Source organism: Callorhinus ursinus, unplaced genomic scaffold (genome assembly GCF_003265705.2).
Source record: "Callorhinus ursinus isolate GAN/ISIS: 27379988/994484 unplaced genomic scaffold, GSC_fseal_2.0 scaffold4, whole genome shotgun sequence".
NCBI lineage: Eukaryota > Metazoa > Chordata > Mammalia > Carnivora > Otariidae > Callorhinus > Callorhinus ursinus.
In genome coordinates this window covers 19,449,470-19,476,861 of record NW_027397066.1, presented here as the reverse complement: position 1 = coordinate 19,476,861, position 27,392 = coordinate 19,449,470, and the positions used below count along the sequence as shown (strand labels likewise).

The 27,392-nt window shown below is 38.8% G+C and overlaps 1 protein-coding gene, 1 non-coding gene and 1 pseudogene across 4 annotated transcripts in view; 1 reads left to right on the top strand and 2 right to left on the bottom strand.

The window, feature by feature from the left end:
* Positions 1-27,392, top strand: part of PPARGC1A (PPARG coactivator 1 alpha) — a 634,502-nt gene that overhangs the window by 62,763 nt on the left and 544,347 nt on the right. The gene's annotated exons all lie outside the window — the stretch shown is intronic.
* LOC112836157 (small nucleolar RNA SNORD115) lies at positions 868-950 on the bottom strand. The gene has a single exon (XR_003211405.1). It is a non-coding gene; the product is annotated as a small nucleolar RNA SNORD115 (small nucleolar RNA).
* LOC112836173 (U2 spliceosomal RNA) lies at positions 25,884-26,025 on the bottom strand (annotated as a pseudogene).

Sequence of the window (27,392 nt, the reverse complement as noted above, 5' to 3'; positions counted from 1 at the left end):
TTTGCTGAGAGCAGAAACTTAGATTCTGAAATTTTGACTACTGTGCTAGGGACCAGAAGCCAGGATTTGGGCCCTTGCAATGTGGGAAGTTGAAACTGACACCCTAATCTGAAGCTAGAGCCCTTAAGGGGCTGTATCCTCTATGGAAAAGTGAGTTAGAAAAAAATCTCTCTGTTGACCAAGAGATGTATCTTAGCCTCAGCTCTCACTGGGGAAAAATGTCTCTCTTTCCCCCAAATTTAACAACAGCCCTGCCCTCATTTGGCTTTAAGGTTGAATTTATACTGTCTGAGTGATCTAGATGAGATATTAACTTTAGAGGGCCTGGACTGATGGCGCTCAGAGTGCTTAGAAATGGGGATGTAAATACTCTCTGGAGAAATGTACCTTTATCCCAGACCCTGTGGCACTTTACAGTTTCAGATAGTCTCATGTGATCGCACGATCCAGAATTGCAGACACACAAAGAATTTAATTGTTATGTATTTAGGAGTCAAGGGAAACAACAAATAGCAGAATAAGACCCTCAAATACTTCATACAGTGGAGTTACAATGATATAGAAGAGGATACAGAAATAAGATAAGCTAAAAATGTTCAGTGAAATAATAGAACTGAAAACATGAGTAAATGAATTAACTAATCTCAAGTAATATGTGTAATCAAAAGTCTGTCAAAAAGTCTGTCAAGAGAGAATTCGGAAAAAGCCCAAGTAGAACATCTAGAAGTAAATATAGAATTAGTGAAAGAAAAAATAAAACATCCTCTTTGTAAGAAATTTGAAAATAATAAACCATTATTCTGTCACTAAGAGGATATTAATACTTTTAAGTGATCCTTCAAGCCCCTTTTCTGTGCATTTTTACAAAGTACACATCGTATTCCATATGAGTATAATTTTTATGTTATCATTTTCTCTCTATATAATAAGCATTTTCATATCATTGTGCTGTATAATATATGTTAATGAAGAAAGACCATAATATAAATGTTTCCCTATAGTTGGATTTATTTATTTATTCATTTATTTACTATTTATTTATTTATTTGCAAAGAACATCTCAGTGGCACCTCCCCCTTTATTTAATTGTAGTATAATTGACACACAAGCCCTCTTAATACTTAGGCTAGGAACTGGCACAGTGTTACTTTCTCTACGTTCTTCGGCTTTAAGTGAATCATATGGGAAACTCAGATGAAGAGGAACTATACAGGATGTGGATAATGAAAGACATGGTTCTTTAGGGACCCAGCTATCACCTAGATAGTGTCTTGTTTTCCTTTTTTGTGCAGTGGTAGCATATTTGACACTGTTCCGCATCTTCCTTTTTTTGGTAAAACATTTTACAATACATTCAGTATTAACACATGTGTTATTTGGGATTAGGATTTGGCTGCAAGTAAAATGACAAATTATAGTGGCTTAAGCTAAATAGAAATTGGTCTTTTTTTAAAGATTATTTATTTATTTATTTTTAAAGAGTTTATTTATGTATTTGAGGGAAGGAGAGAGAGAGAGAGAGAGATTGAGAGAACAAGGAGGAGGAGGGGCAGAAGGAGAAGCAGACTCCCCGCAGAGCAGGGAGCACAATGTGGGACTCGATCCCAGGAACCTGGGATCATGACCTGAGCCAAAGGCAGATGCTTAACCAACTGAGCAACACAGGTACCCAAGATTTTTCTATTTTTTAAGTAATCTCTACACCCAATGTGGGGCTCGAACTTGCAGCTCCAAGATCAACGGTCCCAGGCTTTACTGACTGAGCCAGCCAGGTACTCCAGAAGTTTGTCTTCTGAACTTAAGAAGTCTGGATGTGGTTGATCCAGCTCCTTCTATTTTGTTGTGCCCCTGTGTGTGACTTGACTTCCATTCTCAAGCCACCCCAATATCTAAGATGGCTGATGGAGTTGTAGCCATCCAGTTGCATTCCAGCCAGTAGCAAAGAAGGAGACAAGGGGGAGGAAGGTATATTTTTAAGGGCATTATCTGGAATTTGCATTGATCTTCCCCATTTACATTCCTTAGGCTAGAACGTATTTACAGGACCATACCTACCTGCAAGGGAGGCTGGAGAATATAATTTTATTTGCAATGGATATGTGCTCAGTTAAAAAACTGAGGAAGAGGAGAATGATATTGGAGGATCAATGTGCATTGATAATTTCCTCATGTTTTGTACATATGAGTTCAAACTAAGACTTTTTGATATATTCTGCTATATTGTTTTCAGGAAGATTGTACCAGTTAAAGTATGCTGAAATGCCTGTCTTATGCCATCCTCATCAGCACTGCATATAATGCATTTTATATTATTGGCAGTCAGTTAAGATTATGTCATGTTTTAATTTATTCTTCTTTGATTACTAGTGTGGATTGACATTTTATTCTATTGTTTATTAGCCATTTCTATTTTATTTTTTGTGAACTTTTTGTTCATGTCCCATGTCCATGGAGTAATAGGGCCTATTTATTTTTCTTAACTGTTTACTAATCGCTTTATATTAAAGTTATTGACCCTTTATCATGTTACTTATAAAGCAGAAATAAGGTTTCTGCAAGTTCTGGAATTGGGGATAAATGAGGGCCCTTTTTGTAACTGTGGTGAGTGATGAAGAGCTCTCTTCATCATACTATAAGCAGACAAAAATTTGTACAAGTTCCACTAAGATTTGTACAAGTTTGAGTTAATAGGCTTCTTCTGTAGTGTTTTAATTGCAGAAATTAGAGTATCTTTATATGAAAGAATCAGAAGATCCAGAAAGGGTGTGGGGAAAGGGGTGCCATGGAGAGTTACACGTGTGTTTGACGCTTGAGCTGTGGGGATCAATGCAGTGCTCTTTGACCTCTAAAGTGATTTCCAGGGCTTCATGAATTCTGCTTTGTCAGGTCTCAGAAGAAAAAAAAAATGAGACTCATACTAAGACACGAATTCTCTTGTGACCTGCAGGTAGAGAATGTTGTAATGATACCACCTCCAACAGAGGGCGCTCCACAGACATCTCGGCTGTCTGTCCGTTAAGAGTATTTTGTAGACATTGTCTCATTTAATCTGCTCAGGGACTCCCCCCCACAGTAAGAACCTTATCAAAGCTCTTTAGCACTAGACTATAAAGGGCATGAATCAACAAGTCTTAAAGAGGGGCCTAGTCTTAGAGATTACTAGATCAAACCCCTTACATAATAGGGGAAGCAATTTGCCTAACATCCCCCAGCTTGTTAGCTGCGGAAGCAAACCTAGAACTCACGTTTCAGACTTTAATATTAAGCTACCACATTCTCCATGCCTAGCTGCGTCTGAATCTTCACCATCGCCCTGCCCCTGCCCTGAGGGTTCGACTCCAGGAGAAGCCCGTCTTGCAGCACCTTCCACAAATTCTAGGCACACCTGCATATTGAGTCACCCTGCCCCCTTGTGGGCTCTAGGTAAGAACAGCACTCTCCTGCACGCTTAACGACAAGGGTTCAGTGTCTACTCCCCTTCAGCCCCAGAAAGTACCATGCACGCCGAGTCTCCTAGAAACTTGTTGCATCTCAGGAACACTGAAAAGAGGTGGGGGAGAGATTGAGGCTAGTGTGAAAACTTGGTGAACCGATGAAGAACAGGTCACGAATGGAAAATGTGGATGGAGAGCAAAATGTTATACTTAATGTTTTCTCTTTCTAATGTTTTTATGGCATGGAAGCATGGAGTGGGTAGGATGAGCACCACATTTGGAGCCAGATTTGGGCTTCCTTCCAGGCCACATTACATACAGTGGTGTGACCTTGGGCAAGTCCAATGGTGACCCCTCAGTATTCAATTTCTTCTTCTATGAGTTGCGGCAACGCCTGTCCTGTCCTAACACCCAGGCTTGGTATGAGGCACAGATTGTGTTTCATCTTGAAAGTACTTGGTAGAGTAACCCACACGTGAAAGAGATGCTGCCCCATCAATAGGAGGAACAGCTTCTTACTCCCAGGAGTTGTAGCGGGGTGGACCATTCCACGTGTTGTCTTCAGGACAATGCACATTTGCAGACTTGTTAGTGTCCAGGAGGAGCTGTGGAATAGAAACTCATGAGGAACTAGAGTCTGGGCTAATAAGTTGAGCAACCCAAACCAACCTACCTGTAAGGGACCCAACTCTATGACTGACCAGTCTTCATGTTCTAACCTATTTTAGTAGGCATCAGTAAAGCATACAGTGATCATCTAAACCTAGTTGGCACCATGGTTCTTGGGTCTAATGAGTTAAAAAAGGGGAAAAATACCACCTATATTACCACAAATGATAATTAACTTTCACCAAAAGTCATTTCTGACAAATCTGGGCAGGAAAATGCTTAGTGTTCTTATTTTAAGTTCTTCAGTGGGGGTTTGTGTGTAAATATTGAAAAATACAAAGAACATTTTATAGATGAACCAACTGAAACTTTCAGAGTTTGTTACTCATCTAAGGTGCCACATCTAGTAAGAGATCGAAGGAGGACTTGAACCCAGGATCTTCCCGGTTCTGCTCAGAATCACTGTTCTATATTGTTTTGTGTGAAAAGGATGACAATTTACTGTTCTAGTACATCAAGCAGGACATTGTACCAGATGTGTTTTTCATTGTTTTCTGAAAAACCAATTAACTTACAAGTTCTCTATTACTTGCTTTTAAGCAATAGTGATTAATAATGTATCTCATTGATTCTAAGACAAGCACCCCCCCACCCACATTTTAACATTTCTGAAATTAGATGTTTCTTACAAGTGATGGTGTATCATCATTTAATGGGCAGTATTTTTCTTTCTTTGTGGTATATAAAATGGTGGTGCATCTCACATGTGATAGTTTCTTACATTTGATGAAATGCGGTAATAATGATTTGGTTCATATAAAGGACCAAGTAGCATGGAGAAACACACAGGTAATCACAGCATGTTTTAGGGTGGGGTACCAGTGGGGAACAACATTACCTATTTTCCATCCCTTCTCTAATTAAGACCCCTGGCTCTTAAATGATGTAATATCTCAGCTTTTCATCTCTTTTCTGCTCAGTTATCCTTTGTACCACAATCAGAGTCTTATGCTTAAGGAACTACCTACCTGTAATGTTTCCCAGCACCTCATATGAAGATCAAAGACTTGGCATGAACTTCAGGATCCATATAAGTCTCAAATCTGCTTTCTGCCTTATCTCTCATTACTTTCTTCTCTCAGCCAGCTCCTGAGGGTCTTTGATCTCTTCCAGTGTTTCCCAGAGTGTAGAACGATGATTCAAAATGACGCTAGGTGATATACTAACATGACATTGAATAACCTGTGTAGTAAAATTTGTGTAGTTTAGAATTCTCTCTCAACCCCTCAGAGAACATTGAGGAGAAAGTCTTCATTTGATGTGGGGGAGTCATCAATATTTTGCTAAATTAGCTTCCCTTTGTAACAAAGAGAGGGCAGGTTAGACAACAGTATTCAACTAGAATTTCATTGTTTTGTTTTCATTCATTTACTTTTATATTTGGGGGAAGAGACACTGAATTTCCATTTATAGTAATGATACAAAGTTTCCTTTTAAATTTATTTCAGCAAACATGGAGTCAGTTAAAAAAGAATAGTAAGCAAACATGCATACAATGATATGGAGATATGGCCATAATTATGAATGTGGTAGTCATATGACAAAAATGAGGGTTCTAGTTTTCTGTTCCGAGTACTTCACTTTTCTGTGTGTGCATGCTGTTCCTTAATCCCAGGTGCTCTTTTCCCTACTCACTAATAATGGAACTCCTTTCCTTCCTCCTCCTTGAAGCTTTTCCTGGTTTCTCTAGTCAGAATTAATTGTGCATGCTCATAGAACATTGCTTAAATTTTGATTTAGTATTTTTGTTATTCTGATCTTATCATGGTTAGATGTTCATAGGCCTATATCTATTTTGATTGGAAGCCTTTTACTGGCAGGGACCACTTCTCAATCTATCTCCATGGTTTCTTCAGTGCCTTACATGCCTTACATGTGACCATCAGAAAGAATGAATGGATGGAGTTAAAATTCATGTTGCAATGATTTTACGCAATCTCCCCCCAATTTGCAGAAACCTAGCCTGATTTTAGACAGCTCATTTACTTGGCTTACATTTCAGCTTCCGTGTAAGTTACTGAGACATTTGTGGGACATGCATTTTTCTTCAGCATAAATATTTTGCAAAGAAGGTCATAGAATCATCCGAAAACCATTCATAAGGAAGTTAACCCTAGGGTAAAGCCAAAGAAAGGCTGGAAGGAGGTGTGTGTGTGTGTGTGTGTGTGTGTGTGTGTGTGTGTGTGTGTGCGCTGATAGAGCAGTAATCCATTGGGTTTTGAACTGTACTTTCTGGTTGACTTCGCTCTTCATTTGAGGTCCAACAGACAAAATTCAGTGACCAAAGATAATGGTAATCTAAGCAGAAAGAAAGAGAGATAAATAAAATACTTGCAGTTTTTATACTTGAGCAGTCCTGTTATCCTTTCAGAGTCTTAGATAAGGAGCTTTGCTCAGCCTGCATGGGCTGAAGCAATGGGAGGGTGTGCAGAATTACAAAGGTGCTGTTTCTGGAAAGACGTCTGATTCCGCTACCAAGGTTGTCTTCCGGAAAAAGAAAACAGAAAAAGACCTGGTACCACTACACCATTAATTAAGTTGAATTAATGGTGTTCTAATAAAGCCCACTGTTTACTAATCTTATCTCTGATAAGGAGGGATGATGTCAGGGTGCACCAGTGGAAGGGGAGGTGATAAAAAATGGGAATCAATTGATGGGAACACACTTTTCATCTTCTTATAAGACTTTCAAGGCATATCTGGCTACTTTCTATCAAAACTAGCCCTGCTCCGTTCACAGTGTATTTGTAAAGAGTATGATGGGAGGCAAGTGACATGAGACCTCATGGTTAGCCACCTGGTTTTTCTTTCCCTCCTTTTAGGGTTCAATTGCATTGAGGTACAATCAACATGATAGTTTAATTGTGCTCCAAGGAATGCTGTAGTACAATCAAGACTGACACATGATGACCGATGGAGTGAGGATCTTTATTAAAAGAAAAAGCTTTGCCTCGTTGTCAGTCACTTACAAAAGAGAGTCCAGTTTTAATGATTGATGGCAATTGGACACATCTAACTGTCCTTCTTGTGCTGACTTTTTCTTGGGTTTGAGTTGGCAGATCTGGAGAAGAAGGGGATGACAGTAAAACTCTTCTACTCATCAGGTTTTCCTCGGGCATCCCTAGTACTTGGGCAAACTAAATTAGGAATGGTAATTAATTTAACCAGTTTTACATTAAAAACTAATTTTTGCTTGTATCTTTTGTATCCTTTGTCAGGGTGCAACCCTGTGGTCTGCTGATCTTTAAAAGAATATACAGTATACCTACTTCAGAGTCCATCAAAAGCAATTTACTATTCACTTGTTAAATATATGGGACAGTTGGTCTTGCTACAGCAATACAATTATTCTGGAAAAGAATTTTCAATGATGAAAATGAAAAAAAGCTAAAATAGTCATAATTTACTGCTCTGGAGTGCCGGGCAGCAGTTTTCTGCCTCGATCTGTATTCTAATAAGTCTTTTAAATGAAGAGATTTATGAGATTATTTTAATTTTGATGTCTTTTTAATGCTTCATGCATTTTAAATACAACCTTTTAATAGTTTTTGAGATTGAAGAATTTAATTTTGTTTTATACTGCAGAAATAAATGTATTCTCAGGAGACCACACCATTATTGTAGTTCTTTCTTTCTTTTTTAAAATCAGCGTATCTACTACATACAGCTCAATTGCCAACCAGAACCGACAAAGTCTTTCTTCGGCTGGGGAGCCAGCAAATTAGAAGGGAAGTGTTTATCGCTGTATTACAATTTAGCTGGTGCTAATAGAATTTTTGTGGGTTTAGATGTGTATTTACCCCCAGTGGGGAAAAAGATTTCCTGATGATGACCCAACTTTGTTTGGATGAGTAGTCGGAGATGTATGTGAACTGAGTGTATACGGAACACAGGGCTTGTCAATGAGGTATGGCCAAGTCAAGCTCAAATTTTAGAGAGGTCATTGGTGTGTATGTGACTATAAATTGGTCTCAGCATTTAACATCACAGACAATATTTGCCCAGAAACTTATTTTTAGAAAAGTAATAACAGTCTGATGCCATTAATTTTTTAAGGTATTGGAGAAGTTATTGAGATGGATTAAGAATTAGTTCCTGCCCATAAAAGCCTTCCAATCACAATAGATATGGGCATGTGATCTTCCTAATAATATTTTACTTTTACCTTTACTTTTTAGGCAAGGAATAATATAAAGCTAAGGAAAGCCATTATAGCCAAAAGACTTGGAGTCCTCAAAACAGGTCTATTAAAATGCAAATATAAGGAATACCTCTAAAGAGAAGCTTTTCTCTGATATTTTAAGGCAAAATTAATTCTATCCCTAAATTGCTTTAGACAACTTTGCAAGTGTTAATTGGAGTTATTAGAGGGTCATGACACTTAGATCGCCATACTATGTCAGAGAGGTTTGAAAGGCAGACAATTCCTGAATGTATATACTGACTTAGAAAGGTGAGCTAGCCAATAAAAAGTCACTGAAGATACTGTCCCAATGTTTAATAACACGGGAAATGCTCTTGATATAAACTGCATATATAGTCTCCCAACGAAGAGTTTGGCATGACGTAAAAAAAAGTTATAATATCAACTGCAAGAAGTCGGAAATAAAATGTGAATAAATGGATGGGTGATATGCGTGTCATGCATACATAAGACATTATTATACCACCAAGAGTATTTATTTTAAAGTTGTGGAATGTAGGATGATTTTTTTTTCACTTTCTTTTTCACAGTTGTTCACAATAAACCTATGTTTTTAGATAGTACCAAAAACTAATAAAAATACATCTGAGTTGGGTAAAGTCACATGTAAAAGGAGCCAGAACTTACCATATAAATTGCTAAAAATCCAACCTTCTTGTTGCAAGCCTAGTTGTTTTCAAGCGGCGAACTTCTCTTAATTTGTGTTTGGGGAAAAACAGGGCTAACTTCCCGACTTGTGACTCTGATCTTAATTTGAAGCTGGAAACGTGGGCTGGGCTGAGGAATGATAATATTCTATGAACTTTTAGGATATTGCAGCTAAAATACAGTTTTTATAGTGCTGTTTTTTGTTTGTTTGTTTGTTTTTGCCATTCTCTCTTTCAGTCATTTTTCTGAAAAAATAAGTCACTTATGGCGCCTGGGTGGCTCAGCCAGTTAGGCATCCAACTCTTGATTTCAGCTCAGGTCATAATCTCAGGGGCATGACGATTGAGCCCCATATCAGGTCTGCATTGGGTGTGGAGTCTGCTTAAGATTCTCTCTCTCTCTTCCTCTGCCCACCCCCACCCCTGCTTTCACTCCCTCTAAAAAATAAATAAATAAATAAATAAAAGTTGCTTACAGTTCCTGCTCTGATTAATGATTTTACTACAGCATTTAAAACTGCAAGCCCGTCTAAATTGCTTTGTCAACAGAAGGCAGGCCATAAACCCTCAACTAGTTTTGCCCCCCTTGGATCATGTTGGGAGGGTTGACCCTTGTTTATACCCCCTCCTCTCATCTGCAGATTTAGAATGAAACCTACCTCAGCTCTTAATGAACATGCCTATTTGTGGGCAGTCCTGGCAATTGCATTGTTCTGGATCTCAGTTGCTTGAGCCATCTCATGGGTCTGAGACTGGTCCGAGAGTGTTGTGATGAAATCAAAAGAGTTAATGCATGGAAATGATGGAGTGCATATGAAGGTTTACTAATACTACCATTGCCTTTATTTCTATCATCATTATTAACATTAATAAATGCAGGCTCCTTTAAGGCCAGATCTCTGATGCTTTGGTGTAATCCTTGCAACATCTAGTAATTATAACAGTTAACATTATCTGTGTGCTTATTATGTTCCAGGCATATCCCTAAGGACTCTACATACATTAATCTCAATATTCAGAAGACTTCATGAGATAAAAGCTATAATCATCCTCATTTTGCAAATGAGGAACTAGTAACACAGAGCATTCTTGGAACTCACTGAGGATCTCCAAGCTAATAATGTTGGAGCTCCACTTCAAACCCTTCTGACTCTGGAGCTGCTCTTCTAACAGATGACAGGCCTTTGAAGTTGTAAGCCAAGTAAATAATTGTTAGAAGAAGCATTATTATAGGTGGTAAGAGGCTCAGTGCTCATGGAAATGTCAGGAAATGGCCTTTGTTGATCTAAATCACTTAAAGTTGAACAAGGCTTGTTATCAGCAGGCAGACCCAACTCTACCTTAGTGTTGTTATTTGAACGTATTCAAAATTTTACTGAAAATACTAAAAACATAAAATTACGTTTATTGAAAATAGTCTTCAACTAAAAATGCAGAGAAATTTGGTAACTTTAGGACTTCATTAACAGTCTACTTATGCTGGGATCTTCTGCCATCTTTATTTCTTTGTTTTCAGTAAAATTGGTAAAAAATATGTATTTTTCAATATTTATAGACACTGACTGTAGAGATAACAGAGTATTTGTCAGTATCATTAAATGAGTCATACATGCAAATAGATAACTCCATTTAAGTTTGTATTGGTGCTAGGCAGGGCTTTGGAGTCTACAAATGAGTCAGTCTGCAAATAATACACAAACATGTCAAGATACATTTTCAGATTCTTTTTTTTCCTAACTTAGGACTCTTTTCTTGCCACTGATTTTGATCTCTAGTTACTTTTCCCCCTTCTTCCTTTCCTCCTTTTCTTCCTCTCTCTCTCTCCTCCTCTCTCCCTCCCTTTTAACTTCTGAAAGTTCTATAAGAACGGTGGCTCAGTTGATTGAGTGTCCAACTCTTGATTTTGGCTCAGGTCATGGGTTGTGAGATCAAGCCTCGCTCTGGCTCCATGCTCAGTGTGGAGTCTGCTTGGGATTCTCTCTCTCCCTCTCCCTCTGCCCCTCCACCCTATGCACGCTCTCTCTCTCTCAAATAAATAAAGCAATCTTAAAAAACCCAGAATTTTTGATTTGCACACATAATTTCTAATATATGATTGTTGTCAAAGTGAACAAATAATTTTATTCAGCTTTGTTTCACACAATTAATGACTATATATTATTCCATTAAGCAGATGTCCCTAATTTATATAGTTTTCTTCCCAGTGTTAAATTTTTAGGTTGTTTCATATTTTAGCTTCCCTAGATATGATTCTAGTGAACACGTCTGTATATACAGCATTTTTCTTCTATCATACCATCCAATAAATTCTAAGAGTAGAATTATTGGGTGAGAAATAATGAATCTTTTTATGGATCTTACACACAGAATGAATTTGATATTTCTAGGTGAATCAAAGGAAAGAATGGTACAGACTTTTCACTCCAGTATGGGCTTAAGTTCTTAGTACTAAATTAAATAGCCCAATAAGAACCACAACAAAAATAAAGTTTCTTAAATTTCTATTGAAACATGTTCAATTAGTTTACGGTACACAAATGGATTTTTATCTAATCACCTCAAGTCTGTTTAATGTTGAAAGAGTTACTCAGTTAATTTAAAACATCTTGGCCATTCAGTAGATAATTTAGCCAAAAAGTAATTCATTCCAGGTTCCGAATTATTTATAGCTATCGATTGTGTTCATTATATTAGCCAACTCTTTCAATTACCTGAATAACATAAAAATTTAAGACTTTGGGAATGGAATCTCGGGATCTTTTTCACACTGACAAAAGATCTTGCAAATGTGAATTTTGGCTGAATAACGTTGACGTTTTAAGAACAAACATTTTGGACGTGTGTTGTCATATCTTTGTTTTGTGGCTACATGATTATATTTTTATTAGTTAAAAAAAGGTGACTTCACTTCCCTGGTAATCATTACTGTGATTGTAACTAGTTATCCATTAATAAACCATCAGTGTGCTTCCCTAGCCCTGTGTTGATCGTTGACTTTGGCATTCCCTTTCTTCTTCAGTTTATAGTGAAGTTTGTGGAAAGAGTTGCTATATTTACTCTTTCCTTAAATCTGCGTTATTTTTCAATTTGTTGTAAGCTTCTGTCCATAACACCCACTGAAACTTCTCCAGCAATGGTCAAATGAGGATTTTTATTATCAAACCTAAATGATGCATTTTGACCTTTTCTTATTTGACCTCCATTTGACCTTTCACAATTTTGATCATTCCATTCTTGAAAATCTCTTCTCATTGGCTTCTGTGATCTGATCTCTCTGACCGTGTCGTATTGTCATTTTGCTGGCTTTGCATGTCTGCCCCAAATGTTGATGTTTCCCCAATTTATAGGCTCCTCACCTTGCCCAATCTTCTAGGGTGGTTCCATTTGTTCCTAATTTAATAAGCGTCGAGTTATTTGCTAAAGCACTCTGAAGTGTCATCCTTGATCCTTCACCTATGACTTGCATACTGATCCATGCAGCCTACTGTTTTTTTTTTAAGATTTTATTTATTTATTTATTTATCTATCTATCTATTTATTTATTTATTGTGTATGTATGTATTTATTTGAGAGAGAGAGAGAGAGAGAGTGAGCACACAAGTGTGGGAAGGGAAGGGGCAGAGGGAGAGAAAGAGTGAGAGAAGGAGGAGAATCTCAAACAGATTCTGTGCTGAGCATGGAGACCTACTCGGGGCTTGATTTTATGACCCTGAGATCATGACCTGAGCAGAAACTAACAGCTGGGGGTTTAACTGACCGAGCTACCCAGGTGCCCCTGTTTTTTTTTTTTTTTTTTTTTAATTGAGGTATGGTTTTTAAAAATTGAAGTGTAGTTAATCTATTGTTTATTCTTATCTGGATATCCAGAGTCATCTTTAATTCTACATGTCCAAAATCAAATTCACTGATTTTTTTGCCCAGATCCACTTCATTTAGGTGGTGGTACCACTGTCCACCAGTCATTCCATCTAGAAACCAGGGAATTATCTTAGACACTTTTTCTCATTCACTCATATCCAACTGGTCACTAAGCTATGCTTGTTTTATTTGTTAACTATCTCTGGAAATCCTTCTTTCCTTTTTGTTTCCTTCTAGAGATAAACTTTTCAGAATCACCCACCTGGTATTTCTGAATCTAGTCTTGCCTTTCTTTAGTCCTTCGCTTGCTGTAGCTAGTGATCTAAATAACTCATCCCTTCTAATTGCTTTCTTAATCTAATACCTTTCCACATCCCCCTCCCCAGCAGGCTCTACTCATCACGTATAAAGATTGAAGTCGGATCCTTTTCGACAGTACTCAAGGTCCGTGAGCTGGCCTGTGCCATCCTCCTCACCATCTTCTGTGATTCCTGGCCATACTCTTTGCCCCACTGAAGCTCATCATTTTTCTTATTTTTTCCATATGTCTCATGGTTCTGTGCCTTTGCATATGCTCTGTTTAGACTGCTCTCTTTGTTATTATTGAATACCTGCTTACCTTGCAAGGCCTGCTTCAAGGTTCTCTTCCATCTATTCTGAACTTCTATCTTGGACTACTCCCATGGTATTCTGAGTTCTCTAGTCTGAAAGAGATTATCGCACTGACTGCTGGTTTTCTGTTTTTTTTTTTTTTTAATGTCTCCAACAGAGTGTGAGTTCTTGAGCAAGGATTATGGTTTTGTTTTCCTTTAAATAACATTTATGTCCTATGATTTAAAAAATATGTATTTTACTGTCAAGAATTTAAATAATAAAGAAAGTCCAAAGAAGGAAATACAATCACAATACTCCCACCACTCATATTTTTTTTACCCACTTTGCTTGTATACTTATATATAATTATTTCTTTTATTTATACTTATTTATTTATATATTTATTTATACTTATATATAATTGGCATGATGGGATACAGATCATCTTTTGAACTTTAAAAACACAAACACCGTATTGTGGAAAATTTCCCATGTTTTAAAATATTCTTCAAGGGGCACCTGGGTGGCTCAGTTGATAGTCTGCCTTCAGCTCAGGTCATGATCCAGGGGTCCTGGGATCGAGCCCTGTGGAAGGCTCCCTGCTCAGTGGAGGGTCTGCCTCTTCCTCTCCCTCTGTCCTTCCCCATTGCTTATTTATTTGACAGAGAGAGAGAGAGAGAGAGAGCACAACAGGGGGAGCGGCAGGGAGAGGGAGAAGCAGACTCCCTGCTGAGCAGAGAGCCCAATGTGGGACTCGATCCCAGGACCTTGAGATAATGACCTGAGCCAAAGGCAGACACTTAACCAACTGAGCCACCCAGGCACCAAATAAATAAAATCTTAAAAAAAAACAATTCTATTAAAAAAATAAAATGTTCTTCAAAAGCATAATTTTTTTAATGGCTACATTATGTTGGACAGTATTATATCATATAGACATACCATAACTTATTTAACTATTCCCTATGATGCATGTTTAATGCTTTTTCAATTTTATTATGATAAAGCTCTGTTCGATATCCCTTCTTATTGATATTTAAGAGATTTCATGAAATGGAAAAAGGGGACAAAGTAGATCTATCATAACACAAGTCTAATTTCCTCAGACTTTACAAATTCAGTCAAAGAGAGATTTTTATGGATAGTAACAACTGGCTGGTATAGTAAAAGCTCTGTTTACCCCCTTTGGACAGTTTTGTTAACAGTATTGATAATTAAGCATGTTTTAAAAGATGTAACTTTTGATGAAGATTAACCTTTGTTGAGAGTGAGTGTGGCTAAGAGAACCTCAGCTTTCCCTTTTCTGATTTTGCAGTAATATAGCTTTTTATGTAACTAGTTCATATTTGTGAAGCACTTTGAGGATGAAAGCTATTATGTAAGGGCAAAATCACTTCATAAAAATGTTACATATAAAATACGAAAATCCATAGACAGACTTTAAGATTTTCAAAGTAACATCAACTCTTTCATGTAATCACTTATAACCACCATTTTTAGACTAGTAATCCAGGATTCATTTATTGATTATTCTTGGAGTATTTTAGTGTTATCCGTTACAGTGAAATTGTTTTTATAGTCAAAGGCAGTGGTTAGGAATGACGTTATTCTTTTTAACCATGGCTATTGAAGTTGTAGCACAATTTATAAATAGGTGAGGATAAATAAAAATTGGCTACAAATATAAATCTTTTTTTCTGTCATCCAACATCGCAACCACACAGATTGGTATTTTAAAGAAATAGATTTCATCATGTGTTGTTTAGGTTTTAAAGTTGTAGCAATTGTAAATTACAGATCATCTGATTTTTGTAGCATATTTAAAGAATGAGTGTACAGACTGTGTGAGTAATGGACTTGGGGAGTTGGCCAGGTGTTAAAATAAGGATTTTCCCTGTGTGTCTCTAAACAATATTTCACCTGAACAATGAGTCATGCCTAAACTACAGGTGTCCTGTTGTTAGCATTTGACCCTTTTTTTTTTCCACACAAGGGTTTTCATTTAAAAATATTTCCTTTGATGTTTCTCTGGATCTCCTCTACCCCTTTCTACACGTGTATTACTAAAATGAAGTATTACTTCTGTGCCCTGAGACAGAAGCTACGTAGTTTCAGTGATAGCTTCTGATGATGGTAGCACTCTTCACACAGATACATCTGAACTGACTCCAAGTATCCACAATCCTATAATAAATGATCTCTTTGGCCAGAATTGAAATTCAAGTATGATAAAGTTAAGAACAGGAGCCCAGAATTGTATTACAGCAAGGAACCAAGAATCAAGCTAACTTTGGCTACAACTGGCCTTACATGGTTCAAGTCCAGTAGTTTTGCTTTTGCTTTTATAACTTTCTGCTGGTGTTGATGTATTTTTAGGCAATATAACTTCAATTTTGGGAAGTGAAAACAAATGAAATATTTTCTATTTTTTTTTTTAACTCTTAGTTCTGACTTGGCCCTTTCCCCGGCTCCTCCTTCCTACCTCTCCCTTCATCGCCACCCGTACCCCAGCGTGGGCCTAGTTGGTTTCTAGGAGAATTTAAGCCCAGGCATATGTGAAGTATGAGAAAATTAATGTTGTTCTAGAAATCTTTTTTTTTTTTTTGGTTTCTGACCTTTTTGTGCACTTGAAATTGCATTTAATATTTCATTACTACAGGTCTTTCCATTTAATTTCCTGGACTTTTTTCCACTTGAAAAAAAATCTACAAATTTGGTTTTGCACTACAGAATTATGGAATCTAATAATTCTCCAGCCTATGACAGTTCAGTAACTGGTGCCCTCCAGCATTTTTATTGCACACAATTTTATTGCTAAAAGGTTAGGCAATTTGACCATTTTTTTTTAGACTTACCCATCAAACATTGTTCAGAGAGAACTAAAATGCGCAATTTAAAATGTAACCAACAATTTAGTCATTTCTTTGAAAGGGGTATCCTTGGGTTCATTATGGGAAGAACCCCCAGCCTAGAAGCAGCACAGGTGGGTTTGTGAGCATGGAAAGATGGGTAAGGGTCTAGCATAGGTATGTCTAGTACTTTATGCAACCAACCATGCAATAGCAGAGATAATGAAAAAGTATTTCCCTAATAGTCTTCCCCTTTTAGTCACCCATAAATATTTCTAGAACATTGACCTTTAGTCAAATGGTGAATTCTTTCATCCTGACATGACAAGGAAAGATCAGTAAGCTAGTTAGGAAAACTCTCTTGCAATCCATTTGATTTTCCAAAAGGCTTAAAAATGATCGAGAGAACTATAAGATTGGAATGTCATAAAATTTCTAACTTTTCTGGTGATGGGGAAACAGAAAGATGCTTTGTACCATTGGGCACATCCTTTTGTCTCCCTGAGGGTTGGCCTCTATCCATGGAGCTGATTGGGCACATCCTGAACGTGACAAGCTTTCATGGATTGCTGACTGCTCCTGCAATCCTTCCTCGCCTCAAGCACTGAAGTGCCTGAGTGCCATTTGCTTTATAGGACAGGTAGTAAATACCCGATTGCTTTTGGAGTTAACTGGTTTGATGGAGGGCTCATTGCTTTTGGAGTTAACTGGTTTCATAGAGGGCTCTCTAATGGAAAGTTTATATGCTTCTGAGTGCTAAGTGCATTAAGGAACTATGTATCACACTTAAAATTCCTTAGTGAAGTTGATGACAATATTTAATAATGATAATTTTCCAAAGGAAAGTAGTATGTATGAGCTGTTAGGTATTACTTATTGTGTGAATGGAAAGCCCTTAAAGAGAAGAAAGGTAAAATGTGCAGTTTTCTTTTGGGTGTAACATCTCCTATTTTGCACAATCTACATAAAAGTTTTTTCTGACAGTGTTTCTCTTAATATCCCCAGTAGCCATTGGCTTTGCCAGTTGTGGTGGGCCTGGTCTGCCTCTCCTCCTTGCCTCTGGGCCCCTTATCTGTCCATGACTATGATAGATCCCACTTAGGACCTTGGAGTTTGCCCCCCGCTTTTTTTTGGTATGGAACATTCTTCCTTTTCTCTTAATATGGTTTCTTCCAACCTATTCTTCCATCTCAAACTAAATACCTTCCTTCAGGAAAGGCTTTCCTGCAACCCTGTCTAAAGTAGGCTTTCTTTATTTGTCTCTATCTCAACACCCTTTTTAGTCCATGATAGCTCTGACCTCAGTTTTTAATGATTTTCTGTAATTATTTCCCCAGCTACCATAATATAAGCCCTATAAGGGCAAAGACTTTACCTTGTGATTTGCACATCCTTACTCTTCCGGCAGCAGCTAGCATAGAGTAGGTGTTCAGTGAATGTTTATTGAATGAATGGATACATGAATGATCAACTTAAGCACAATTCCTGCTTTAACTAGTTGATGTGACATTTCTTTTTTAACTGGCTTTTTGGTCTATCCTGTAGGCAACTCCCAAAGACGCTGACTGATTTTGATAAAACTTGGTAGACTGCTCAGTGTAAGTCCCATCTCGAATTGGATTTATAACTCAGTCTGTCATCTTGAATCCAAATGGTGGCAGATAAAACTTGACAAATGAGACCTGGAGCAGATTTTAGTACAGTTTGGTACATGGGTTGACGTACCATTTAATTGAAATGTGTGGAGTCTGAATTTCGTGAACCTTTGATCCTAACTTTAACCTACCCCCACTTTATTTTCCTTAATGATACTGCTTTCTTCAAAACCTAGCATTTGAGGCTAGATTAAAAGTGTCTTGGGAGGTGAAAATCTGCAAGGAATTTTAATGGTGAATATTTTGTTGTTTTTTCTAAAAGTGCCCCTAACCTGACCGGGCTGATGGTAGACACAGGATTCTTCATGACTTCTGGCAGCCAGGCCATGTGGGAAGGCCTCTAAAGATAGAGTGACAGGGCGGGGTTGTTCTCTGATTTTCTCTCTACCGGCAGGTGAGGAGTGGATCCAGATAGAAGAAAAGAAATTCTGATTTGGGGTTAGTAAAAATGGAACCTTGCCCACGTGGAAAATCTGTCCCTCCCCAAGGATGTGAACTGTCATAGTTTTGCTACAGGAAACATTTTGAATGTTGTAGGAAAATTTTAACTCTGAGATCTGGAATCACCTCTTAGAAATCCATGACACTCTGTATGAGTTTGCATGTATTTTTAGACTGGAAAAATACTGACAAGCGCTGTTTTGCAAAATAGAAGCCCCTCCTTGGTTTTGTTTTGGTTTCTGTATGCCTGGGCTCAATGCTGGGTTCCCTCGCTCCAGAATTTGCCTCGGTGTTCCTCGGTGTTTATTTGTGTTTGCTATCCCATAGCAATTCCCAGGTTCCGAAACACGAGAAAAGCCAGTGTCAACACTGCAAGCAAAAAAGGTTAAAATATGGACTGCAGACTTATTTGCTATTTGCAGTGGCAAATTCTGACCCAGTCTCCTAGAAAACATGGTCTCATGGATGGTTAACCCACCAAATTTTCATCTGGGCTCTTCTTAAAAACATAGCTCTCTTTCTCTGATATCTTGATCTTGTGTCCTCTGCCACCCCCACCACGTGCCTCTCTACTCCTTGTCCCCCTCCCCTTATTGAGACGCTTGTATGACATGCTTCACTTACTCCTTCCACTTTTTTTTTCCTGATCACAAAAGACATTCATATTCATTATAGGTTTGTAATCTATAAACATGTATATCAAAGGGACTGGGAATGCCCCGCAAGTTTACAACTGAGAGACAAACCAGATTAACATTTTAGCATGCTTTCTGCTGGTCTTTTTCCTATGCCTATGTACGCATGGCTAGGGTACAGCTAATTTTTCATAGCAATCTTATCTACAGCAGTGCTGAACATTTTCCTTGCTGCTTATTCTCAGTGGTCTGAGACATTCGTTTCATGGCCCTGCCAAAGCTGGAAAGGGCAAATATCTTTTATTTTTCTCATCTTTTCCCTCTTCCATCTGTTGCAGACAGCTCTTTGCCTGAGTATGACTAGACTTCACTGTTTCCTCATTAGGTTCCTTTGACCGTTTGCCTCTCTCTTCCTGCGCTTTTGGCTGCAGGAGTCCAGGACTGGCCTACTTATCTCGTGGCCTGCAGTTCTGTTAGCTCCCACTTGTAGCTTCTCCTTTCCAGGGCATAGAACTGTATTGTATTTCTGCTTCTCTGCTGCTGACGGGAGGGAAGTCACTGGTGCTCATCGCGGGGAGATAGAGCTTTGAAGCTCTACGCGTCTCTCTGGCTGGCGTTGATCTGCTCAGCCAAAGACTGCTCTTGGGGTTCTAGAAATTCAGACTGGCCTTCCTCCAGCTCTTTTCTCGGTAAGCACAGAACCCCCTGGAGCCTCTACATTATAGAATGGGAGTGGTAATTAACATTTATTCAGCACTTACATATAATGTACTTTACGTACATTCACTCCTCATGGTGATCCGTGAAATAGGTGTTATCCCCATTTTGGATGTGTCCCCATTGTATCCCCATTAAGAGTCTTGCCCCAGCCACCACCCAAGGATTCAAAACCAGGTCTACATAGCTACACAACCTGTGCTTTTCACCAAACTACAAAGTGCCCTTTGGTAGAAGAATAAACTTCTTTGGTGTAGGAAGTTGTCCGGATAAGGCTAAGAACTGCAACTGTAGCAAAGACAAAAGTGTTTACTGATAAAGCCTGGGTAGAAAAAATGGAAATAAGAGAAGGCCTCCAGCCCCTAAGTGAGGTTCAGAGACTTCAAGTGTTAGAAGCAGACAAGCTCTTAGAGATAATAGATGCCGGGGATCCTCAAACTTGGCTGCATACTAGAACTACCTGGTAAGGTTTAAAACTACAAGTGCCTGGCATGTGCTAACCTATTAAAGAATTTCTAGGTGTGGGGTCTGACCTGGTCATGTTTATAAAGGAGATTCAGTTTTAACATGGAGCCAGCTTTGAGAACCCCCGATTTAGGCCAACCCCCTTATCCGGCACATACGTAAACTCAAAGCCAGCAAGTTAAGTGGCCTGCTCAAAGTCACGGAGTCGGTTGGGAAAGACTGGGAAGGAGATTGTAGTCCTTCGTGTAGCTGCTGCCTCAGGGTGAGTGGAATGAGTCTGGAGCTCTTATTCAAACTTGTATTCAAACTTGATCAAATCTGAAACGCACATGGTTCCCCCAGATTCTGGAGCCCAAGGGAGAGCTGTATCTATGTTAGGTGTCAGTTCCATGAGCAGCACCCCCCAGTTTCCAAAGAGAGGAAACCTTATGGTAAAATGAACCCATACAACCCGTCTCCCACGCTCACTGTATGGAAGGTGCCGGTTCCCGTGTTCACACCTGACTTCACCAGTTGGCCCCCCATTCCCACCTTTTCCCTTTCCTCATAGACTTTTGGAATTTGTTTTTCCAGAGGTGTTCTGTCTCCTCTCCTTTGGGGAAGGCAGTGAGTGGGGGGTGAAGGACAGTGCAGGTAAGGGTAGATACTTCCACTCATCACTTCCACTCATCCCTCTTCAAGCCCATAAGCAACTTGACTCTTCTGGAGGAAGTGTGTTAGAGACAGGAAGGGTTGTAAGTTTTGGAGGCAGAATGAGGTTGTTTCTGACAGATTAAAGGTGGTTTGTAAGGGTCACGTGGAGTACAGCATAATTTACATAATGGAGATGAGAGAAGGCAAGAAGAAAGGGATGAGAGAGAGCAGGGTGGGTGGCCTGTGGGTCTTGTTTCCGCTACCCAGTGATCTGTGCAGTGAATCGGGGCATATGCTTCTCCTTTGTGGCTGGCCCTGGGCCACAGTGAGGGCCAATCTGAATGAAGCCCGAGTGCCTTTGACTGGAGTCAAGTCATCAAGGGACAAGGTTATCAAGGGGCAAGGGTATCACTATTGAAGAATGAGACTCCAGCTTCCTCCTATGACTGTCCGAGTAACAGGGCTTCTCAAATGAAAGTCATCCATCTACTATAGTTTTGGGGGTGTCATGTCTAACTATGTCTCTCTATATAAATGTATCAATGTGTTTTGTCCTATCTATATACTGTCACTGTCATTTACTACCCATTTCTCATATATCTGTCTGTGAGGCCAGATCACGAAAGTGCGAATTTGTAACCATTTTTGATCTAAGAGAAAGGACCTGTGGTTTCATCTGGTTCGACTATATATATTTATCTCACTTTTTTTAGGTCCAGAAATTTATTCATAGAAGAAATGTATGTATGTATTTATGTATCACTTGGTATAAATAGAAGGATACCTAAAAAAAGTTAAAAGAACTCTAAAAAGTTAATAGATACGGCCAGACACTGTTGCTTGCCTAAGGCTTTGAGCCTGAAACCTCTTTTTCTTTTGTTAAAGGGGTATTGGTCCATCACTGGTCGTGATGGGCTAAGGGGGGTAGTAAAGATTTGTTACCTCCAAGCCCCACTTTGTCTTTGGTGGAATCACAGTGATCGAAAACAGTATCGAAGAGGAGGTAGCACGTTATTTAATGCTGAGCTCGCCCACCTGACATCATCCACTTGCTGCTGGTGGAGCTATCAGACACAATGGGGGACAGGGAATCAAAGGACATGACTGTGCTTCACTAAGTCCCTGCAAATTCGGTGGGTGGGTGGGTGGGCATGGAAGTTTTGGCTGCCTTTCTTCATTGTGATTGAGTTGAACGTGTTGACGGGGCCCTTGTGCCTTCTTGAATAATTATGCAACAGCAAATATGCCGAAATTCTTCTTGCTGCATTTATAGCTACAGCTTTGCAGGGTGTGAAAAAAGCATGGCGTGCTACCAGTTATGATGTTTTTAAAAAGTGAATGAATTTGATGTTTTTGATTTCTTTCTCTGTGTGACCCTGAGCCATTTTCCTGTCCCCTCTGAGCTTCCTCATGGATCCGGGGACTGTGCCACTTCTCTTGCCTTATAAGAAGGACAAATAAGATAGTGATCGGGAAGTGCATTCAGGGTGTAAAGTATTGCTATTATTCTAATTCGAATTAATTTACTTGTGGCTTCCACGTCACTGAGAATACTCCCCCGCTTCTTACCCTTTATCTGTGAAAATGGACTGTGAGAGTGGTAACGTTTCCTTTATCCCTGATCTCAGAGTTTGAACACGAGGTGGGAAGCTATTAGGTCTTAGCTCAGTTTTAAAAAAAATAATTCTGATGGCTTTCCATGTGAGTGTAAAACTGATAGGCATGTTCATTTAAAACATTTACAGAGCAGAAAGATGCAAAAAGGAGGAAATAATGATTCCCCATGTTCTCACCACGCCCTCTGGTCTTATTTCTCTGTTACTGTTGATATCACTTTACATATGTCTTTAAATTCAGTGGCTTCAGGAAGATATAACTGGCTTGCCCAGACTCCAGGCCTCTTCTGAAATGGTGCTTGTCAGAGCCAGCTGGGGCACCAGCGGGGGTCCAAGATCTGGCAGAGTGAGGACCAGGGATAAAGCCTTGTCTCCGTTCCGTTGTCAGGAGAGCCTGAGTTGTCTTCTCATTTCATACGAGAGACTGAAACTTTTTCCAAAGAAACTGAGTTAACAGACCTTAAGAAAATTGACATCTTCTGACACTGTTCCCTGCCTCATTCTGGCTTTTGTTCCAGGCAAAGTTCTGCCTTTCGTGCCTGGTAGGTTTCAATGACCTCCCTTTAGCAGAATGCTCGAGGAATTAATTAAAATACTAACCAGTTTATTGTACAGCTTGTTGGGAACGGGACACTCGGAGGTCGTTTTCACATGTCGTGTGGTACAGATTATAGGCTACAAATGTATAGAGTCATATATTGGTATTTTAAAAGCCCTTGATCAGAGGATTTGCCTTAAAATTACTAAGTTCTGTCTTGAAGAGAGAAACCCCCAAATTAGGTTCCATTATTGTTGGAATCTTGGTTACTCAGCTTCAGATAAGAGTATGGAAAAAAGAAAACTAGAAATAGTGTTCGGAGAAAGGGGAGAAAAGTTTTTTTTTTTTTTAATGTTCTAAATTTGCATGCAGGTTCCCATGACTACAAAATATCTTTATCACTTATTGAAAGTATCTGTTAACCTTCTGCCGCTGTCCTGTCCAGAGCTGCATTTCGGGAATGCTATCCTAAAATTGTACAGTACTTCAGAATTGCCCCTTTAACAGATGGCTGAGTCTGAGTTGGAGTCGTCCAATTTTTATGCAAATGTCTTTGAGAACTCACTTCTTACTGCGGCTCTAGCTCACATTTGACCCAGCTGGTTAAGACGATTCACGTCTGACATCTTCACATACAGCAAAGCATTTAGGTTTCTGTGACTTGAAAGTGAATTAGAAATATCTCAGTCATTTTGGCAAGTTGTGCAAAGGTATTTTTAGAAAACCTTACTTATATGATTTTGCTGTCTTTTGCTTTGTCTCTTCTCCACGTAGCAACCAAAGGTGAGTGTACAAGAAGTATGGCATTTTGGAAAGCAAAGATACTTGTGTCCCTTGAATAAAAGGTTGAAGTTCCTAGCCATACTCCCAGAAGAGCTGGAATATGATTACCGTGATTGTCCCTGTTTATTGGAGCGTTTTAGAGTTTCTGGTCATGCTGGGTTGTTCCAAAGCACCACCTACCTCTTCAAGCACAAAAGGAGCCTGCAAGTGGCCAGTTTGGCCTTTTTATTTTTCCTACAGAGGCAAAGAAACAACAAAACCCTCATCAAGGCAGTATAGATATTAATACATGTCTACTCAATAGGAATGTTTATAGAAATTAACTTCTACTTTGAAGCAAGCAAGAGAGAAGTCCTTTTTCTAGACATTTTAAGAGACCTCTGCTGTCTCTCTACTGTTTCCTCTAAATAACTTATTATTGCCTTAATCTGGAATTACTCTTTTCTTTCATAATTGAAGCCCCTGGAGTTGTTTGCGATTAGGCATGGCTTTGCTGACCAGGTTCCCGACATATTTGCTCATTGTAAGGCACATTTCATTTAGAATTTCCTAGCATGTGAACCTGCTCTACTTAAGCCTTTCAATAAGTGCCTTTTAAGTTAAGGTGGCTGTCGAGGATCAGAACTTATTCCGTGTCTGTTCTTTCAACCTGATTCTGAACTAAACAGCTTGATTCTTGTGACTAATTTGGCCCAAGCATGGCTGGTCAGTTTATGTTTCCCTGAGGATGAAGATTTGGGGCTACCCTAGGCCCTTGTGATTTTCCTGAGGGCCTCCCTTTCTTCCTTGGGTACCCACTTTTCCCTCCACAGAGTGGCCATTGACCCTTGGGCTCCTACCATTGATTACCAACCATTAACCCAAATGCTTCTCTTGACAGCAATTGCCTTCCAAGGAACTAAAGGCACATTTCAACAATTTTATCCATTATGACCTATTTTGAACATACACACCAGAAGAGAGCTGGAGGCTAAAAACATACAGCCTTGTGGTTTCTCCACAAGTGTGCACATCAAATAATGATCCTTCAGGCACTTATTTCTCCCCTCCTAAAATGTTCCTGGATGGAATCCCAGCATAGTTGTCATCTTGTGAGCATGATCGGAGTTGGAAGGTAGCAGAACAGGGAGGAAAATACTTATTTTTATTTCAGAGAACAAAACGTCCTACCCATGGCTGGTATCAGTGGAATTCTCCCGTGAACGACCTCTAAGAAGGGCCTGCTAAGTTAGGTTTTGCTGGTTCCTAATTCATCACAATGGGGTGTTGACTGAAAATAGCATAAGAATTTAGGTCTTGGGGAAGGCAGAGTAGACTGCCTTGAACCAAGGTCAAGTCTTTTGAGTAGCATCCGTTCAGGTAGGCATGGCCTTTGCACTTCCAAAACATTTAATGCTGCTAGTTTAATTGGTATGAGTTTCGTGTCACCCACTTCTGAAACAGGAGAAAAGTATTTGCTGTTGGTGGTAGTGTGAGGAGACTTAAAATAGAAGATCAAGGCAGTAAAAACACCAAATGAATTCCTTTTTTTTTTTAAGCTAGATCACCAATAGTTGAATTAAATATAGTTGAAAGTCATCAATCAATCCTTTCCGGAATAAAGAGGCTTCAGGTAAATATCAGCTCTCACATAAATTGTACAGAGTCAATAAAAATTGGCCTAATCATTTCAATAAACATGACATTATTTCTTTTCTCATTAAAAATTTAAGGAGTTAATACTATATAAACTATAAATTCTCTTCAATGAATGAAACTGAATAAAAGATGTGCAAAGGCTATTTTGGCTGGCTTTATTTAGGAAGGAGAGGCTGGTGATTTGGCTTAAATGCCAAGGAATCATGGTTTTGACTTAATATTTTGATGGGGTGCATTTCAACTCTCGGGTAGCTGATTTCTGACCAATGACTCTTTCAGGCTGGTTCAAGCCCAGAGGTTTTCATCTGGGAGATCATAGAGTCAGGAAATGTTCAGATCCTTTCTCTCTCTTACTGCCTCTCCCTCCCAAGTTGATGATTATGAGAGAAGCCAAAATTGGAAAAGTGTAGCATACCAAGTGATCTGGCTGTTCTGAATTTTTCACTGTATATTCTCTAATTTTGAACCTGTCAAGTATTATCTGTCAATCTTCTGCATATAGCTTGTTAAGATTACAGAGTCGTGAGTGTGCATAGGAGTCTGACTAAATCCTGTGATTAGCAACAAAATTTATAAGAAAAAAATTAAAGCATACATTAAAAAAAATCTATTGCTACACTTGATCTTAGCCAAAAGGCTGAGAAGCGATAAAAGAAAAAAAAACAAAACTATTGCTAATAAAGACCTCGATGTTTACTTATGAAAAATAGTAAGTGATCGGTGGGGGGAGGGGAGGGAAGGTGTTTTGGAGAACCTAGCACCACTGGCATTTATCTGATGTACATTTAATAATATAATAACAATGCTGCTGCTCTCGTGATGCTTAAGAACAAGAGGGATTATTAGATTTGTGCCTGGAAGGTAAAATTACCGCAAAGGATTGCTTTGGGAAATATACAAGATACAGGAAATGAAATGAAATAAAATAAATACAGGGCAGATGACTGGTTTCTCTGCATTTCTGGGTAGATTTAATTAATTGCTAATATAGCACTGAGCCATGAATTACTCAATCACTGCTATTGTTTCAATTTTGGAAGTTTCCTCTTAAAGACAGATTCATTAGGGAAGAAGAAAATGTCACTGGGCAGGGACTAAGTTTATGATTTTGAATGTTAACTTTTTACAGTCAGCTGTAGAATACTGAGAAATCTTGTGAAGATACTTTTAAATAATTTGGAAGATTTTTTCCTCTTTATTTTTGGGGGGAGGCTTTATCATCTCTTATAAGTCCCATTGAAATCTGAAATAAATCAATGAACTTTTCATTGATTTGGTGCCCTCTCTGCATAAGTTTGTGATTGGAGGCATTTGAGGATCAGCAGGCTGTGATGAAAAGGGCCAGAATTTTCTACTCAGATCTGGTTCGAGTCCTAGATTTAGCATTTGTCAGAAGTGACCCTGGGCAAGCTAAGTAATTTCTCTGAGCCTTGGTCTTCTGTTATGTATAGGCATATTGTGAAGATGAGTAATCATTTATTCATCTGTTATTGTTGAATACTGACAGTATACCACGCACTGTACCAAAGGCTCTAGATATAGCCTGATGATCGTAATTGCAACTAATATTGACCGAGAGCTTATGAGGTTTTGGCTATTGCTCTAATCACTTCATACACATTATGGAATTCAGTCCTCATAGCCAACCTATAATATATCTATAATACATAGAAGTCATATGGTACATATGTAATATATATATACACATCGATATATACATATATCCTGTCTTTATACATATACGTATGTATAATTACATAATAGGAGTGGAATAATTTGCTTTCCAGAAAGACCAATTTCCTCATTAGAGGCCAGTTTAAAATTCATCTTCGGTTTCTTTCTTTTCTTAATATTCTCAGGAAGAAAGTCTTAAATTTTACTAACGTGAACAATTAGAGAAGAAAAAAACCCAGAATGTAAGAACATGGTGTCATGAGCATGGAGGAGAAGCCCAAGACCTTTACCTCTTGCAGAGTAGTTGGAGGGTGGGAGCCTTGAGGCAACCCACCTCCCGGG